We start from the raw sequence: 19,156 nt of genomic DNA, 5'->3' as shown, positions 1-19,156 counted from the left end.
GAATGAAGAAAACAACATACAAGGGAAAAGATTAGTCCAAAGGACTAATGGACCACAACTACCACGGCCTCCACCAGACTGAGTCCAGTGCAACTAGATGGTGCCCGGCTACCACCACTGACTGCTCTGACAGGGATCACAACAGAGGGTCCTGGACAGAGCTGGAGGAAAACGTAGAACAAAATTCTAACTCACAAAAAAAGACCAGACTTACTGACCTGGCAGAGACTGGAGAAACCCCAAGAGTACGGCCCCTGGACACCCTTTTAGTTCAGTAATGAAGTCACTCCTGAGTTTCACTGTTCAGCCAAACATTAGACACCCCCATAAAACAAAACGAGACTAATGGGGCATAACAGCCCAGGATCAAGGACTAGAAGGCAGGAGGGGACAGGAAAGCTGGTAATAGGGAACCCAAGGTCAAGAAGGGAGAGTATTGACATGTCGTGGGGTTGTTAACCAATGTCATAAAACAATATGTGTACTGACTGTTTAATGAGAAACTATTGGTTCTGTAAACCTTCATCTAAAGTACAATAAAAAAAAAAAAAGATAAGAGTGGAGAAGTATGTAGGTCTTTTGTGCTGCTTATGATTTGTTTATGTGGAAGTTTCCCTAAAAGATATTTTCCAAGATTGTCCTAGCTATTGTCTTTATACTTCAGGGCCAAGTTGATGTGTCTTTGTGAACCATCTCCCGCTGGGTCACATTCGCTACTCTGGGGGACAGGGAATAATGGCTCCAATATTATCTCCTAAATCAGTCCTAAGAAATCTTTACCTGCCCCGAGGTTGCAAATATTCTTTCTTGTTTTCTCCTGGAAGTTTTACAGTTTTAACTTTTATATTTAGCTCTGGGATTCAGTTTGAGTTAATTGTTGGTGTGATGTAAGGTAAGGCTAATCGATTTATAAATGTGTATCAGTATAACTTTGTCCAGATAAAGGAATGTTAATTTTAAAAGGAAGAAAGGGAGGGAGGACAAGAGATAGAAAGAAAAAGAAAGGAAAGAAGGCAGGCAAACATCTGGGAATCTTCCTGCTTTCCAACACAGCAGCAAAACCTGGTGTCCTGAAATCTATTAAAAAATAAACTAGCCCACCTTCAGCTCTAGCACTGTGAATTCTCAGCTGAATAAGGAAGTATTTAATTTGCATTTTAATGCAAGGCAAATACCAGAATGGTAGGAAGTGAATGGGGCGTGTGTGTGTGTGTGTGTGTGTGTGTGTGTGTGTGTGTGTGTGTGTGAGTGCCACCAGCAGTAAGCACGTAGTTAAAAAGTTGAAACATTATGTCAGTGTGAAGTGCATGAAGATAGATGAAGAGACAGAAGTGCTGACAAAATACAAAGTCAGTTTATTCAAAAGATCTAAGGACAGACAGAAATGCTGTAACAGACAGGTGGCAGCAGGCTACATGGGTGTAATTATGAGACACGTCTTTAGATCATTTGAGATTGGTGTTAGTGGAATGGTAGTGATACAAAACGCACGAAGATGTTGGCAGGGAAGCCGCTGATGTCGTTGTCTGCAGCCGCACGGAAAGTAGCCCTGGAGTAAACACAAGTTTGCACACAATGCCGTGGATGATCCTGCTGAAGATTAAAACACATCCTAAAATTCACTCTGCATGAGCTCTTTGTTTCTGCAGACAGCTTTGTTAAAGACTGGAGTGTTATTTAGATTTCTTTCTTCCTTAAAAAAAAAAAAATTTCGTTTTTAATTGGCTGTGAGTGGGAATGGACTCAGAGACTCAGAGGCACATAACAACAACAAAGCAAGAACAAAGCCTTCACTATTAGATACTATGGCATTGTCTTTTTAATGCTCCCTATCATGGTCTGGAACCCTGGTGGTGCTGTGGTTAAGTGCTCAGCTGCTAACCAAAGGTCAGCAGTTTGAGTCAACCAGGTGCTCCTTGGAAACTCTATGGGGCAGTTCTACTCTGTCCTATAGGGTCATTATGAGTCGGAATTGACAACGGGTTTCTTTTTTTGGGGAGGGAGGGTGGTTTCTCATGGTCTAGGAGTCCCTGCGTGACGCAAACAGTTAAGTGTTTGACTTCTAGCCTAAAAGTTGGGATGGGAACCCACCCAGACGACACGCCTAGATATCTGCTTCCAAAAGGTCACAGCCTGAAAACCCTAGGGAGTAGCTCTACTCTGCACACATGGGGTTGCTATCAGAATTGACACAAAGGCAGGTGTTTTGTGTGTGTGTGTTTAAGGGAATTGGAAAGGATAGGGACCTCACAGAAGAAGTGAATTGAAGAGGGTAAGAATCTCTGATGTCGGTGGCAGCCTGTGTTCAGAAGTACTGGGAAGCCTGGCGTCTGTGGGGAAGAGGGCGCCGGTCCATCAGCCATATCTACCATGGGCAAGGGATGGGGGTCTGGGCATTTGAATTACCTATCTGCCATTTTTGGACTAGAGTTATACCCCCTCACTAGTCTCTCACATCTCAGCACCTGCCAGTTTTACTTGGCTCCACAATCAACACCCATGGAAACAGCAGTCAAGAAATCAAATGATGTATTGCATTGGGCAAAACTGCTGCAAAAGACCTCTTTAAAACAAAAAAAACCCAAACCCATTGCCGTCAAGTCAATTCCGATTCATAGCGACTCTATAGGATAGAGTATAACTGCCCCATAGGGTTTCCAAGGAGTGCCTGGTGGATTAGAACTGCCGACCTTTTGGTTGGCAGCCATAGCCCTTAACCACTACACCACCAGGGTTTCCAAAAGACCTCTTTAAAGTGTTTAGAAGCAAAGACGTCATTTTGAGGACTAAAGTGTGCCTGACTCAAGCCATACTATTTTCAGTTGCCTCATATGACTAAGGAAGACCAAGGAAGAATTGATGTCTTTGGATTATCCTGCTGGTATATGAAGTACCGGTGGCATAGCTTCCAGCATCACAGCAACACGCAAGCCACCACAGTATGACAAACTGACAGGTGCATAGTGGGAAGTTCCCTTAGTCCCTAACAAATCCAAAACATTATTTTTCTGAGCCTCATTTTATTCATTTACAAAATAGGTATTGGTTTCTAAAGGAAACGCTCTCCCCTCTGCCCTGTTGCAGCTTTGTCAGCATCAATGTAAGGGCATCCTGCAGGTCACAGCTGACAGTGCAGCTTTCACTTTGTTGTTGGCTACCACGGAATCGCCCCCAACTCATGGCCACCCCACGCATAACGGAAGAATGCTGCCCGGTCCTGCGCCATTCCCACCATCAGCTGTGGATTGGACTTCTGTGATTCATATGGTTTTCATTTGCTGATTTTGAGAAGTAGATCACCAAGGCTTTCTTCACAGTCAGTCTTAGTCTGGAAGCTCCACTGAAACCTGCTCATCATCATAGCAACATGTAAGCTTCCACCGACAGATTGGCAGTGGCTGTGCATGAGGTGCAGTGGCCGGGAATTGAACCTGGGTCCCCCACATGGAAGAGGAGAATTCTACCACTATGCCCTTGGAGCTTTCACTAGGTTTGTCTAAATGTAAAATGCTGAGAAAGCGTGTAGTATTTTTTTTTCCTCAAGTAAGTCAGGGCCCTGTGTACTGTCCTTCCCTTGAGCAGTCTCTCTCAGTCACACCGGCCAGCACACTGGGAAGAAGTCTCCTCAGAAGAATGTCTCAAGGCCTTTCATCCCTCCTCTCCTCTGGACGAGGTCCCTCCAGTCCTCCTCTCAGCAGCTCCTGGGAGGCCAAGACACATTTCTTTCCCATCTGCTCCTTCATAATTCCCTATTCTCATCATTATCCACTCATAGTAAGCTAAGAAAGAAAAGAAAAGTTGAAGGGGTGCCCATTTGGACATGGCTCAAGGTGAATTAACAGCTTAGGTCAAGGGGGAGAGGTCAAAACTTGGGCATCTGGCATTTGGTCTCAGAGAGACCCAGGATAAAGAAGGGTTTAGGAGGAATCTTTGTTCAGAACTGTTATCAACTGTATCTTTCCTACATTGTTGGTCACCTGGCCTGGAATCTAACCACAATTTACAATTGTTTTTATTGATAAATATCTTTTATGTACCAATAAACTTTTGCAACCAGCTCATTCTCATCTAAACTGCCCGTGCTGGGATTAGGTCTGTGGTTGGTAAGGACTCTGCTAGGAAGATGGTGGATTTATTCTCTTATGGGTGGATTAGCTTTCTCTATTTACCATGTCACATACCGCAATCCTAACTTAGTCTGCTACTGTAGGAATGAGTGCCTGGGAGAACGTGGAAGATTTAGTACAGGTTCATCAGCACACGTGGGAGAGTGGAAACTGAAAGAAGTACCTGGCTAAAGACTGATTAAACAATGGATGGGGAAGAAAACAAAGCCAAACCCATTGCTGTCAAGTCCATTCTGACTCAGAGCAACCCTATAGGACAGAGTAGACCTGCCCCATAGGGCTTCTAAGGAATGGCTAGTGGATTCCAACTGCTGACATTTTGGTTAGCAGCCGAGCTCTTAGCCACTGCGCCACCAGGGCTCCTGGATGGGGAAAAATGGGAAGGAAATACATTAAAATGTTACCAGTGATAGCTGAGTACTTGTAGCATGATGGGAGATTTTTATTTTTTCTTTATACTTTTCTACCATGAACATATATTGCTTTTGGTATAAATGAAAATGATTTTTCCATGAAAGAAAAAGCAATTTGTAAAAGAGCCATGCTGACGGGGGGAAGGCGCACAACCACCGCAGGCAGCCGTCTACTACATCTTCTTAAGTGTCCCACAGAGTGCAAAGACAACAGAAGTCACAGACTGGATTAGAGTGAAAGATGTATTATTGTGGTAGCTGAGGAGTGTTCCAAGGCTTTTGTTAAAGATGTAGTTAAAGGCAGGGACACACCTCTTTGTTTCTTTCAAGTTGATTCACATCCAGCTCTGAGTACGCTACCCCTCTGCCTTCCTCTAAGCCCAGGTGCGCTCCTTCCTCTAGCATATATGGACCTAAAAATTGAACATAAGGTCTGTTCCTTAAGCCACCGTGGTTGCCCTGGATACACGGCCCCTTATGCCACTGGCTGCTGCTACCAGCATCGTTGTTTCATGCTACACCCTCCATGGGCTCTTTCTCCACACTAGCTGCCATAGTATCCACATATGGGGAACCTCCTTACTGATCACAGACTCCACCTGGAAGACCTTTGCTGAAATCAGTGTTTCCTTCTCCCAGGTATTAGCATAACTACCCCCTCGGGCCTCTTACCCCCCAAAATCCAAACTCTCAGCCCCTTCCTAGCACTGAGGCTGCAACCTCTCTCTGCTCTTCAAAGTCCCCATCTCAAGTTCTGACACTCCACCTCCCTGCTCCAATCCCTTCCACTTTGGAGCAGCTCTTGATCACTCCCTAGATGTGTCTAACCAGTTGCCATCAAGTCAACTTTGACTCATGATGACCCTATGTGTTTCAGAGTAGAATTGTCCTCCATAGGGTTTCCAATGGCTGATTTTTCAGAAGTAAATCTCCAGGTCTTTCTTCTGAGGTGCCTCTGGGTGGACTCAAACCTACAACCTTTTGGTTAGCAGCTGAGCGCATTAACCGTTTTGTACCACCAAGGGGTTCGGTTAGCAGCCGAGCTCTTAACCACTGTGCCACCAGGGAGCCTTTTCCCTCTTAGAAGGGCTCAAAAACCACCCATGTTAACAGAGGGAGGCACAGTTGCCCACATCCCCTCCCCTGACCCAGAACTCCTCAACTCTAGGCACCTCCTCTCCCTCTCAGTCCACAAGATTCCAGGCCATTCAAAGAAATCAAGGAGATACCTTTGGGCCTACCTGCCTCCACAGATCACCGGACAAACCAGGACAAGTTTGAAGTTTTTATTTTATTATTTTTTATTATTTAGGTTCACCAAGGGTTGTCTAATTAATTATCTGTAATTTCCTCAGTTACAGATGGGGGAAAAAATGAGTGAGTAAATGAGTGTGGGATAATCAAATGAGGTGGATTATAACTCAGCAGCAGCACAGAGGACCTTGGCTGAGGTTCATGGTCACACAATGATGGTTACAGTATAAGGAGCTGAGAACAAGGCAGCATTTGGCATGAAGGACCAAGGGGAAAGGGCAGATTGCAGAAATGTTCCTTAGCAAACAGCAGCAAGGTTGCTGATGATAGATGGAATGTGTCAGAGTCCTTGGCAAAAGAACTTCTATTGAATCTGAAGTTGTTTGGGTTCCTTGGAAAATAATAGTGTTAATCCAAGTCTATTGTTACCACTGCATTTTCATTTCCTCTTCTCATTTATGTTTATATTTCTTGTTGCCCACACTAGTCCTGAATGGTTTACCTGCCACTTTACATACAAGCAACACAAATATTTTTAACCATGGTGAGGTCACATCCTAACATTGTTAATAGGGCTTTTGTTCATTATGAGTGAGAAGGGAAAACTCTCCAATTTTTCACATAGATCTTAATTGGGCTTGAAGAGAAAAATAATTTGATTTTCTTCGTTAATGTTTACTAAACATCATAGCATGCTGAAATTTCTCTGGGGAGTCAAATGATTTTTATGGAGTAGTGAATGGAGGAAAATACACCCCACCACAATTATCCTTCTTTTTCTCCTTTTCCTTTATTTTAATTTTTTGAATTGTGGTAAACATATATATATTTATATATATAAAACAAAACATTTGCCAATTCAACATTTTTCACATGTGTGATGCAGTGACACTGAATATGCTCATCCTGTTGTGCAACCATCACCACTATCCTTTTCCAAATTATTCCACCACCATTAACAGAAACTCAGTGTCCCCTACGCAATGGCTCTCCCTTCCCCCTCCCTCCCCAGTAACCATTAATAAGCTTTAATCTCTATACATTTGCCTATTTTATATAAGTGAGACTATACAGTATTTGTTCTTTTGTGATTGATTTATTTTACTCAGCATAATGCTTTCAAGATCCATCCATGTTGTAGTCTATACCAGGTCTCCTTTGCCTTTTATTGTCTTCCTTCCACACCACTTCCCCAAAGAAAGTCATCTCTTCACTAGAAGAGAGAGTCCATCAGCCATCAAAATTTACGGCTGCCATCTTGTTCCAAGGCAAATCTGTCATTCAGTAGTTGGTCATTTTTCCTCACTTATGTAATGAAGCTTATGATTTATTACAAATTTGGTCCAAGGCCTAATTTCTGTTTATAAAACCCTGACATCCTCAGATGAACTATGCTGTTTAAGAGCCAAGATTATAATGAAACACTGGTTTGACAATTCCCATCTGTGGGAATTAGGAAATATAGGGGATGCTGTCTTCAACAGTGAACAAAGAAGCTTAGAGTAGCCAGCGTTACTGCCTCTGAGCTGTCGGTAGAGGCTGCCTCCTTTCATCCACTATTCTAACATTGCCAAGTCTGGATCCTCATGTATTAATCGAACAATTTATCTTGAAATCAGTCCAATGTCCTTATTTCAGATCTTTCAAAATACCGTCTCTTCCAAGAAGTTTACCGAAATTAAGTGGAAGTGAAATAATGAACTTCTTGCTTATCCTGTTACCTTTCTCTCCCTCAGCACCAAAACTGGGACCAGCTCTTTATTTCATTCATCTCCAGATGGGTTCCTTTATCTATAACTGTGTTACAGTAACATTTTCTAGAACATTATCTTAGTTATCTAATGCTGCTATAACACAGATCCACAAATGGGTAGCTTTAAAGAATAGAAATTTATTTTCTCACAGTTCTGGAGGCTAAAATTCTACATCAGGGTCTCAGCCACGTCAATCCCTTCCTCGTCAGTAGCTCGAGGTATTCCTTGGTTCCTTAGCATTCCTTGGCTTATAGACGATCCTGACATAGTATCTGTTGTCCGCTGTGTGTGTCTAAGTGTCTATTCTGGTCATTTTGTAACTCAGAAGTGATTAGATTTAAGATCCACCCTGTACTGGTATGACTTCATTAACAAAACAAAAGAAAAACTCTATTTGGAAACGGAATCACATCCATAGGTACAAGGGCCTGGAATTCACATATTTTGGGAAGACAAAATTCAACCTACAGCTGACTGTAGCATAAGTAACTGAAGACATCAGACTGGAGATATTTAAGAATAGGGACTTTACCTTTTTAAATTTTGTATGCCCTCTAGAAGGAGCCTGGGTGGCACAGCAGTTTGCAATCAGCTGCTAACCAAAAGGTTGATGGTTTGAACCTACCCAGCCACTCCATGGAAGAAATGCCTAGGGAACTCTTCCGTAAAGACTACCGCCAAGAAAACCCTATGGAGCAGTTCTACTCTTGTCACATGGGGTCACCATCTGTTGGGGGCCAACTCAATGGCAGCTAAACAACAACAACATGTCCTCTAGGGTCCAATACATAGTAGGTGCTAAATAGTAGGTGGAAATATTAATTTAATAATGATTAAGCTAACGATTTATCAGCTGAAAAGACTCAGAGATGCTTCACATGATCCCCAGTATCTTTAGGGCTGTGGAAGACTGGGCTGCATTCCAAAAGAAAAAAAAAAAAAAAAGCAGAAATAAAAGAAACAACTTGGACCTCGGACAAATAGTAACAAAGCCAGAAAATCTCAGCTCTGAAATGAGTAGTGGCAATCATCCAGCCATCGATTTCTTACTATCTGGAAATTTACAGGAATAATGAGACGTTGCCTTGATAGTTACTCCAAATTACTGCTTCTTAGTCACTTAGTTCCCACAGGCTAATATTTTCTCTAACCCCAGACTACAATGGTCAGAACCACAAAACAATATACTGTAACAAGAGACATGTGCACTGTCACGGCATTTCTCAAAGTGTGTTCTACTTAGCAGCAGTCCCAGGAGCTATTTGTGTCAGACAGTATTCAGTGGTCACATTAGTTCAGTCAGCATTGCATATTATACCCCCATCTTGGGCATTTGCAATGTTCAGTAGTATATTAAAGACTCTGAAAAGCTGACCTATTAAGTGTATTTGATCACAGAATCTTATTTTCATAGAATGTCTATTACTCTTGTATAGAACCCACTTTAAGAAACATTGCTCTGCCCTGAAGGTCACTATTATGGATAGAATTGTGTCCCCCAAAAACATGCGTTGGAATCCTAACCTCTATACTTATGGATGTAATCCCATTTGGGAATAGGGTTTTCTTTGTTATGTTAATGAAGCCATATCAGTGTAGGATATGTAGGGTATATCTCTTCAACATATAAAAAGAGCAGATTAGGCTCAGAGACAAGCAAGCACAAATGGGGGAAAGATGGATGCCGTGTGGAGATGGCCAAGGAACCAAGGAATGCCAGGGTTACAGAAGCTGAGACGAGTATCTTCTTCCAGAGCCGAAAGAGAGAGCCTTCCCCTAGAACCAGTGCCATGAATTCAAACTTCTAGCCTCCTAAACTATGAGAAAATAAATTTCTGTTCTTTAAAACCACCCTCTTATGGTATTTCTGTTATAGCAGCACTAGCTAACTAAGATAGTCACCCAGAGCATTCACTGGCAAAGGGGGATGGCAAAGGAACTTGTCTGTCTTTGACTTGGCTCTGGATGGGGAAAATGTATTCAATGATCATTGCTTATCATTGGTCTACCTACACTTATATGTGGGCTTCAAATTTACATTGCTTCCATGGTCTTGTAAAAGAAAAGAACAAAGAAGTTGGTCTTAAATCTGTGATACCCTTGAGACATCAGGAAAAATTAAAGGCAGAACCACCTTGGAGGGATACATCTTCAAAGCAGATCATGCTGCTAAGGGCCCCCTGAAGTGAGATTACAACCAAGAATTACAAAACAAATAAGAAAATGATCCACCATGAGCAAGAGCCAGCAGATGGAGCAAAACATTCAGGAACAGTCTCTCCAGTCTTCAGTCCAAAGTGCTCTCAGATGTGATGCTCTTTGCTCAAGCCCATGAAGACTCCCATGCCAATGTTAGGCACAGGGATCTTTGCAAACTGGGAATAGTGGTGCCTGGGCTCCAATCTCCCTAGGGGCACCATGCACATGCCCTCTGAGGTCCTGCCGTTAACCCAAGGTACTAAAAGAGAGTATCTTAGTTATCCAGTGCTGCTATAACAGACATACCTCAAATGGGTAGCTTAAAAAAAACAGAATTTTTTTTTCTCACAGTTTAGAAAGCTAGAAGTCCGAATTCAGAGCGCCGGCTCTAGCGGAAGGCTTTCTCTCTCTGTCAGCTCTGGTGGAAGGTCCTTGTCTCTTCTGAGCTTCTGCTTCTAGGTGATCTTCATGTGGCTTGGCGTCTCTCTTCCCCCATCTCTGCTTACTGGCTTGCTTGTTTAATCTCATTATATCTCAAAAGAGATGGGCTCAAAATACACCCTACACTAATCCTGCCACATTAACATAACAGACACAACACATTCTAAAATGGGATTATAATCACCGACATAGAGGTTAGGATTTACAACACGTATTTTTGAGGCACTCAATTCAATTCATAACAGGGAACATGGCATGTCCCTTCTTTTTTTGGGATGCCCGGCTTCAGGACACTTACCTGCGCTGGGAGAAAACTTCTCACACACACGCACATATACACACACACCATATGCACCATCACACTTGAAGTACGGAAGGGTAAAATAAAACCTTTTGTTTATTCTCGTTCTTCTATAGTAAATACAAAAATAAAAGTGTTTTCTCAGTAAATTATTGTGTAGCCAAAGAAGGTATTTTCAAATTCTTTAGAAAAAGATATACTCTTCTTTCTATAATTATTAGTGTCAACATAGCAGTGAGTTCAGAGGCAGAGGTTCTTGTTCTGTCTGCTTGATGTGCTCCTTCGTCTTCTACCTAACTCCTTCTGGCCTTTTAATATTCAGCTCAAGTGTCACCTCATCTAAAATGATTTCTCAGACATTCTGGTCCTGTTTCCAAAAACCAGAGTCAACCCCAACTCATGGCGACCCCATGTGTGTCAAAGTAGAAATGTGCTCCATAGGGTTTTCAATGGCTGATTTTTCAGAAGTAGGTCACCAGGACTTTCTTCTGAGGCACCTCTGGGTAGACTCTAACTTTCAACATTTTGGTGAGCAGCTGAGCTAACCATTTGTACCACCCAGGGACTCCCTGGTCCTATTTAGGCACTATTCAATAAAAAGAGTAATAATAATTAAAAAAAAAATCACCAATAATTACTGAACACTTTCATCATTCTGAGCACTTGACATGTAGTATCTCATTTAAACCTTACAACAACTTTATGAGAGTGGTGAAATTATTATCCTGTTTTATAAATGGGAAAACTCTGGCACAGAAAATTAAGCAAGTTGTCCAAAGCCACACAGTAAACCTCAGAATTGGAATTCGAATCTATATAGTCTGATTTCAGCGCCCACTTGTGTTAGTTTGAGTTCTCCCAAAAGTAGACCTTTGAGATAAGGTTCTAGGTATAAATAGTCAATTTGGTAGGCAATTTCAGGAAGCTGAGGTGAGGGAGTGGGTGAGACAGGGGAAGGAGGAAATCCATTAATCCATTAGTGAGAGGGTTTCTGCTGTGGACAACAGGCCTCAGTTTTGCCGGGGACCTTCTGTAGGGCTGCAGACAACATACCTCAGAATTGTTCCACCAGGAGTGAGGGGGCTGGGGTATTGATTCTGTAAATGCAGTCCCTTATTTGCTGAGTGTTGGTCCTCAGCATTTCCGGCCAAGAACAGATCTGCAGCCAGAGGAAGCCTTCAGGTGGAGAGACACAAATGCTGGAGGTAGAAAGTGGGTAGTGTGTATGGAAATGTCTTCTGAAGCTACAGGTGACTTCCACGAGCAGGCCAAGGGGACATGAGCAGGCCACCAACAGCATCTGCTGTACCACCCACTCACCCATTACGCCCTCCTGCCTTCCTGTCTTACGTCTATTGTAATAGCATTTGTCATATTATCGTGAAATGTAGATTTACCTGTCCGCTGTATTAATCAGACAGCTGAGCTTTGACCCTGAAGAGCACTTGGTAAGTAAAACGGCCAGTTTTCCAGGAGTCCCTTGCTGGATTTGGAAGCATGTCTCTTTCCTCGACAAGAGAAGCGGCTTTCAGTTTGCTCCATGAATGGCTGGTCCTAATGGCACCCCAGGGGAAGCAGCTGTCTGGGGCACAAAGGCCAGCTTTGTTTCCAGGCCAGGCCGGTGACCCCTCCCTCCTGCTCCTGGGAAAGGCAATCTCAGAGGGGACTTCAAGGAACTCAGTGCTGGCGGACCACAGGAAACCCCTGAGAGGCAACATCCCAGTACATTGTTGTTGTTGCTAGCTGCCATAGAGTTGCCCCTGACTCTTGGCGACCTCATGTGTTACACAGCAGAACTGCCCCATAGGGTTTTCTAGGCTGTAATCTTTATGGGAAGCCCTGGTGGCACAGTGGTTAAGAGCCTGGCTGCTAACCAAAAGGTCAGTAGTTTGAATCCACCAACCACTCCTTGGAAACCATATGGGGCAGTTCTACTCTGTCCTATAGGGCCGCTATGAGTTGGAATTGACTTAGTTTGGTTTTTGGGGTTTTTTAAAAAATCTTTATGGGAACTGTTGGGCGGCTCCAAACTGACAACCTTTCTGTTAGCAGGTGAGTGCTTAACCTTTGCACCACCAGGGCTTCTCCCAGTACATTAGTCACCAGAAAAATAGATCTGAACCTGCCTAGAAAGGAAAGTCAAATGGGATCATGTAGTCCTGAAACTAAAGAGGACTTTTCTTTCCTTTTTTCCATAGAAACAGATTCCCAGAGGTATTGAGGTAGAATGGAATCAACACAATTCCACCTAGAGAGCCCCTATCAGGAGGATGGGGAGGGGAGACAAATAACCACATTAATGATTCCGTCACTGTCCCATCTGTTGTCTAAGTAAAAAAATTAAAAACAGGCCTATTATTTCTGTTATTGTCAAAACCAAAAAATTATGACCATAACTGTACATGAGAAACCTGGATTTTACTTCACTGATAATATAGTAATGCTCAAAGGAATTTAAAAATAAAATGTAAAGGTATACAGAGTGTGAAAATTTTGAATATAATTTATCTAAATAATGTAAATTAATATAATGTTTAAAATGAAAAATGTTTCTATTTTCAAGTATGTATTTTCTTCTAAAATATTCAAAATCGATCTCTAAGATTAAAAGGCAAAATACACATTATAATAAAATGAATATGAAATATTTAAATCAAAATTATTTAAACAAAATCATTTTTATATAAATAAAACTATTTGCAATTCTAGTGTTCAATGACCATCTAGTTCCCAATGTAAAGAATGTGTTGCCTTCATGGGTGTTATATTGAGTAGTACGTATAAAATTGTTTAAAAGTAATGAGTTGTTTAGTATTGGAAAATGTCCCCCAGTTGCCACAGGCATCTGTTGTGAGTACTGTGCCAAATTGTGACCTCCCTCGGAACCAGGAATCAAAACTCAGAGAAGCAAGGACGGCTGGCACCACTGGCAACCCATACTTCGTTATGCAAGGATCTACTACATTTATGCTGAGATAAAGGACTTGACAAATTGATTAATTTGTCTTTTCTCCTATCTATGTCCTGGAGGCATAGTGGTTAAAGTGCTCGGCTGCCAACTGAAGGGTCGAACCCACTAGCTCCTCTGCGGGAGAAAGATGTGGCAGTTGGCATCCGTAAAGATTTACAACCTTGGAAATCCAATGGGGCAGTTCTACTCTGTCCGGTAGGGTCACTATGAGTTGGAATCAACTTGACCTCAGCTGGTTTATGCTGCTCGAATCGTTCTCACACCCCAAAGCTCACCCGAGGCAGGAACAGCAAAGCCTTGAACCTTCCTACTCTCGAGATACAGTCCCTTTTGTTCCAAGGCCACAGGCAGAGACGTGCACGTCGAGGTCATGAGGCCTCAGCAGAGTTGGTCTCCATAGCGGATACTTAGGGTTTTGGGTCACCATCTGCCCGTGCTGATGGCCCGAGAGACAGAACTGCCATGTGTTCTTCAACAAATTTATTTTTGTGCGGTTTGTGATATTGGGGTCCTCTAAAGCAGGAGTTAGCAAATGTTTGCAGGTCATATGCTCTCCACTGAAACTACTCGACTCTGCTGTGGTGCAGTCCAAAAGCAGCCAAAGACAATTTGTAAATGAATGATCCTGGCTGTGTTCTAATAAAACTTTATTTACAGAAATAGGCCAGGTGTGGTCCCGTTCACGGACTTGTGTTCTAACTCATGCTCAGGGCCGTGAGCAGGAGCCTCTCTTGCCCAGGTCTCAGGGCGGTCCTGACTATTCCGGTTCTACAGTCCCGTGATTTTAAGCATTTTTTAAAAATTAACATTTTATTGTGTTTAAGGTGAAAGTTTACACAGTAAATTAGGTTTAAGCATTTCTAAAGCAAGGCATTCCAAAGAAATACAAAACCTTTGTGTTCACCAGTCAGACTCCACCCAACTTTTCACAGTAGTGATGAGAATGCTGGCCACCTTACTTGTGTGAACTTGCACAGGTCACTTAGCCCCTTTGAAATTGTTTTCTCATCTGAACATGGTCAACTTGCCAAATTGTTGGGAAAGTAAAGATAACGATGATGGTGATGGTGAAAACATTTCTTATTTGCGAAGTGCTTTATAGTTTTCCAAATTGTTTTCAATTTAACCCTTATGAAAATCTTCCGAGGTAGTTAGTATCAACCCCATTTTTACACATGTGGGAACTACAAGGCATAGCAGGTGTAGGTAATGGACTCCCAATGGGTAACCAGCAGGACCAGGTCACAAAACCAGGCCTTTGCAATTCCAATTTAGGATCACTTTTACTTCAACTATGTGGGATCACTATGTAAAATATTAAGTGCTATGTAAAACCAGGAAACCTTGGTGGCGCAGTTAAGAGCTACAGCTGCTAACTAAAAGGTGGGCAGCTTGAATCCACCAGGCACTCCTTGGAAACTCTCTGGGGCAGTTCTACTCTGTCCTATAGGGTCGCTATGAGTTGGAATCAACTCGACAGCAATGGCTTTGGGGTTTTTTTGTTTTTTTTTTTTAAACGTAAAACCAGCGCTTTTTGAATTTAATCTTGGACCGTACGCACCCTGTATTCTAATTCTCCTAATACTTTGCACTCTGCTGCTAACCTAAAGGTCAGCAGTTCAGACCCACTAGCTGCTCCTCGGGAGAAAGATGTGGCAGTCTGCTTCCATAAAGATCACAGCCTTGGAAATCTTATGGGGTAGTACTATTCTGTCCTATAGGGTCACTGATTATGAGTCAGAATCGACTCGACAGCAGTGGGTTTTTTGGAATACTTTCAACTGACCATAGGCACTAGACATTCTCTCACAAATGTCTGTGCCACGTTTGACTTATTACTGAACAAACACCAGTTATGCCTGTATCTTGGGTTGTGCCAACAGGAACAGAAAACATGCCAATTTTATTAATTTCTCCCCCTATAGGCTTTTGCATTAGGCTGCCAACGAGCAAGCTCATTGCCAACTCCGCAATGAGTTTCATAAGCACTGCTTCCTCTATTATCTTCCCCCAGAATGGCTGTCACATGTACAGGTTCAAGGTGTGCTTTGAGTAGGACATTCAGGACACTGCCTTCTGCTTGATGGGATTCATGATTAGATCTGATGTTGCCTCAATTGTTCTTCATGGCGCTTTATCAAGTGGTGCAAATTTTGTTATTGTAAATTCCAAGTGAAATTCAATCTCTTTCATTGCAGGGGAATTACGATTTGTCGAGTATCTCCTGAAACTGGATTGTTTGACTTTAAAGTTTAGAAATCCTTCGTGTTTTGCATGTTTCTGCGCTAAAGAAATGTAATAAGAATTATGGCCATCACGCAATACAAACTTGGTTCTTTCCAACATTTTCAATCCTAACAAGTTCTATGCTTCCTTATACTTCCATTTAATTGTTCTCTCACAATATTTGCCCTTTCTCACCTACATTTGGCAATACTGAATCTTATAGAGCTGTGCTGCCCAATAGCGTAGCCACTAACCATATATAGCTATTTAAATTTAAATTAATTAAATTTGAAAATTCATTTTCTCTAGTTAAATTTCAAGTGCTCAATAGTGCATGCTGCAAGTGGCTACAGTATTGAGCAGCACAGATATAGAACATGTCTATCATCGCAGAAAGTTCTATTGGGCAGCTCTGTATAGTGGATTCAAACTTCATAATCTGGTACAAATTCATTTGAGGACTGCGCTTGACCCACCCGCTTTCCTCTTTCAACAACTCATACTAATACGAAGGCTAAGACCAAGATTTAAGTAATAACGGGTACCATTTGCTGATTACCTGTCATGTACCATGCATCGAGCCAGACCCTTAGTGTATATTATCATCTCATTGAATCTTTATAATAAGCGCATGTTATTATCAAGACTTATTTAGAACTTGAAGCCCAAGGTCACACAGTAAGAGGCAGGTCTGAGATTTGAACCCAAGACGTGCTGACTCCAGAGCCTGATCGCTTAATCACTCAGCTTTCATCCTCTTCCTCCTCTGCCTGCCCCCTGCGCTGGTGTGAGCCTGGCCAGGCAACCTGGAGATAAGGCCAAGGCTGAATGCCATTCTGTAGGGGGTACCTTGCCAAAAGAAGGGCGGAGCTGGGCATGAGTAGGCAGCATGAATTACCTTGGTGGGGATAACTCAGCCCAGGCTAATTTTGTGCCAAAATGAAATGTGTCCTTCATAATAAAACTACCAAAGCTTTTCACTAACTGGATACTTTTCCACTGGAAATACCCAAATAAGAATAATCACTAGTGAGTCTGTTAGGACTGGTGAGTAAAACTTGACATTAACCAAAAGAAAGGAATGTGTGGGTTTATTCTTATTTTTAGTATCTTTTCTTTTGTTCTTTTTGAAAGCACTGATTTCATTCCACAGATCCCATGTGCCAGCTATCACTGCAGTGTATGTTTCAAAAATTTTCTCTGAGCCAGCTCTGGGAGAAGACTGGCTGCTGCCACTTGTTCAAAGCAAACAGCCCATATGTCTGCACTGAGAATTGAGTTTGTGCTTTGAAGCTTAAATTTAGTTTTTATTTTTTTTCCTAATGCAAACAAATCTGCAGATCAGATAGCAGGAAATTTGTGTCTCTAGGGAGATGGCCTAGAGGTTTCCTTTAGCTCATTATGAAAATTCCATGTTTCACAATAATCATGAATTTCTTACTACAGTCTTTCTTAGCTTTTCTTTCTTCTCTTTTTCTTTCCTTCACACAGTTTCTTGAAACTTGGTTTTTCAGTGGTCAAGACTTGCCATAGCTATCATTATTTTGTTTATAAGTCATAACTTCCAGAGTGAGTTACTCCAAATTGGAATAAGTAAGCTTGAGAGCTTCCCCCAAAATGAACTTTCACAGAAATCATACTAAAACCCCAGGATTCAGGGAAGAGGTCTTTGGAATCAAAAAGTGTCCGATGAGCTTCAGGATCTACTTCAGCCTCCTCAAACTTACTGTAAGAGGAAAGACGCCGGAGGGCAGAATGCAGATGTGCATTAAACTTCACTCAGCACCATGGTTCTCTTGAACCTGAATATGGTGTTTCAGATCCAGTCATTAGACCATTCATTTAAGCATCCATCTGGCATATCAGACACATTGGGTAATTAGTAGTAATGAATACGAACACAAGAGCAGACCAATTTAAAAAGCTCCCCCGTTAGTCATATTTGCAAGTCACCAACTGTCAAACACCAGCCAAATCCTGTCCATAATCAAGAATAAAATAAAACATCTATTGAGAAGGCTGACTTTTGAGATCATGTTAGAATCGGGTTGAACTGCATGAGTCAGAATGGAAATTCACTAGGTCAACAGTCAGAGTGAATAATATAAGACAATAGGACTTGGAAGAGTTAGAACCGAAGAGCTGGGACATAAGAGAATCCTGTGGCCAAAGTTGAATTTCAAGATTTCAGGACTAGCCTTGAGCAAAATTGTTACCAGACTTAATATTGTTGAGTACATTGTAAGTTCTGTGGTAAGGGGGAGGGGCATGGACCATATCTGTTTTACTCCCCATTGCATCTCCACTTCTTCCTCTGACCCCAAGCATCCGGAGCTAGGTAGTCCTCACAAGCAAAGGGCACAGTCTTCCGGACTGCCAAGTCTGCCCAAGACCTCAGACACCAGCCACAAGCTTAGAAGTACTTCACTTCTGACCTGCTGGCTACAAATTTGGGGGTTCTTTCTACTCCCTCAAAATACCATACGTAAGCTTGGGAGTCCTCAGGCCCCTCACTCCTGACCTGCTACTCCTTTGGGTTCCATAATTTGCTACAACGACTCACAGAACTTATGGGGGAAAGTTCTATACGTACAGTTACAGTTTTATTACAGGAAAAAGGACACAAATGAAGAGACGATTAGGGCAAGGTCTGGGAGTGTGTCTGATGCAGAGCGTTCATGTTCCAAAAGGGATGCTCTACTCTTCCCACATGCATCAATGTCTTTCACCTATGAGCTTCCATGTCTACAGCCTTTACTGGGGTCTCATTATGTAGGCATGATTGATTGAATTACTCCTTCCCCCTTCCCTGAGGTTGGCTGTTACCAGCACTGGTCTTTCTGGCCTGGCCAGCCCCCACCTGAGTCACCTCATTACAATAAACCCTCAGGTGTGGTTTGGAGGCCTGTAGATAAGGAAAACACCTCAGTTACTCAGGAAATTCCAAGAGTTTAGAGTTATCTCTGAGGAACCCAGGACAATGAACAAATTCTTTGGGTAAAGTTAAATTCTGCACCCTACGATAGTACAATACCCACTTCACAGCTTTAAGGATTAAGTAAAACTATCCAAGGAAAGTGATTAGCATGGTGCCTATCATATAGAATGCTCACAGTAAATCAGTATTTCTCAGAGCATGTTCCCAGACCCCAGTTTCAACATCTTCTGGGAATTTTAGAAATGCAAATCCTCGGCCCCACCCCAGGCATATCAATCAGAAACTCTGGAGGTGGAGCCCATAGCAAGATTGCTAGGTGATCCTGATGCATGCTAAAGTTTGAGAACCACTGCAGTAAATGTAGGAGACCTGGTGGTGCAGTGGTTAAAGTGCTCAGCTGCTGAATGAAAGGTCAGCAGTTCGAACCCACCAGCTGCTCTGTGGGAGAAAGATACGGCAGTCTTCTTCCATAAAGATTCACAGCCTTGGAAACCCTATGGGACAGATGTACTCTGTCCTATAGGGCACAATG

This window comes from Trichechus manatus, unplaced genomic scaffold (genome assembly GCF_000243295.1).
Source record: "Trichechus manatus latirostris isolate Lorelei unplaced genomic scaffold, TriManLat1.0 scaffold00050, whole genome shotgun sequence".
NCBI lineage: Eukaryota > Metazoa > Chordata > Mammalia > Sirenia > Trichechidae > Trichechus > Trichechus manatus.
Note: the sequence above shows the minus strand (reverse complement) of the source record.